Source organism: Carassius carassius, unplaced genomic scaffold, assembly GCF_963082965.1.
Source record: "Carassius carassius unplaced genomic scaffold, fCarCar2.1 SCAFFOLD_134, whole genome shotgun sequence".
NCBI lineage: Eukaryota > Metazoa > Chordata > Actinopteri > Cypriniformes > Cyprinidae > Carassius > Carassius carassius.
Window position 1 is genome coordinate 68,020 of NW_026774993.1, and position 981 is coordinate 69,000.

At 50.1% G+C, this 981-nt stretch overlaps 1 non-coding gene across 1 annotated transcript; it reads right to left on the reverse strand.

Annotated features, from left to right (window-relative positions):
* Nucleotides 1-533: 533 nt before the first annotated feature.
* Nucleotides 534-697, reverse strand: LOC132134017 (U1 spliceosomal RNA). The gene has a single exon (XR_009429329.1). It is a non-coding gene; the product is annotated as a U1 spliceosomal RNA (small nuclear RNA).
* Nucleotides 698-981: the final 284 nt, after the last annotated feature.

The following is a 981-nucleotide window of genomic DNA, read 5'->3' on the forward strand; positions in this document are numbered from 1 at the left end:
TTTGGCCCAGTCCCACCCAGATCAGCACAGAATGCTTCTCTGGAGTCTGACTGTCAATAATCATCCAAAAAAAGTGGAAATTTCCATTCACCTTGGCGAGGGGACCTCAAAACGTGCCAAGGTGGTGTGGCCGAGGTGGCTCAAATGGCTATAACTCCAGGAAGGAGTGAGATCCCTTCACCCAAATCGGCACACCTGTGCAGGGGCTCAGTCAGCGGTCAGGTGTAAAAGGGCGCTGCGACAGGCCACTAGGTGGCGCTGTAAGCGGAAAAGAACTAATATGATTTGAAAAAGCACAACGAAAAACAAACATGGAGACAGCTACAGCTAGGCTGCAGTCAATCCAATTGACTTGCAAAGTGAGGTCTGTGCAAAATTCGAACTAAACCACACACCAGGGACCGATATTTCAAGAGCGTAAGTGATTTTGTTTCATGAGCTCAAAACACATACCCAGCATGTGGCAGGGCTCATCATTCTGAAACTAAAGAGTAACTGAGATAGATCTTTCTGCTTTGTTTCACCAGTTAATTCAGGGGAGAGCGCGAACGCAGTCCCCCACTACCATAAATTATGCAGTCGAGATTCCCACATTTGGGGAATTCGCAGGGGTCAGCATGGCCGTAGTGCAATGGACAAGCCTCGCCCTGGGTGAACCGCCTTCTTGATCATGGTGTCTCCCCTGCCAGGTAAGTATGAAGACCCAGGCGGCCAGCCAGAGGTACAATTTGCGTCTCTACCATCCTCACCAATGGTTAGCCCTCCGTAAACCCCAACAAAGGAAGGATGGGCGACTTCCATTACTGGCCTGGAAACTGCTTCCCAACGCTGGTTTTAGTTGACTCCCTTTAACCAAACACACCGAATTCGATACATCACCTCGTCAGTGAAAGACTCCGAGACCTCAGGTGGGAGCATCGTTAGTGGAAGAGTCCAACACCTCAGGGGGGTGCCTCAGAAGAGAGTCCGCAATAAACCACA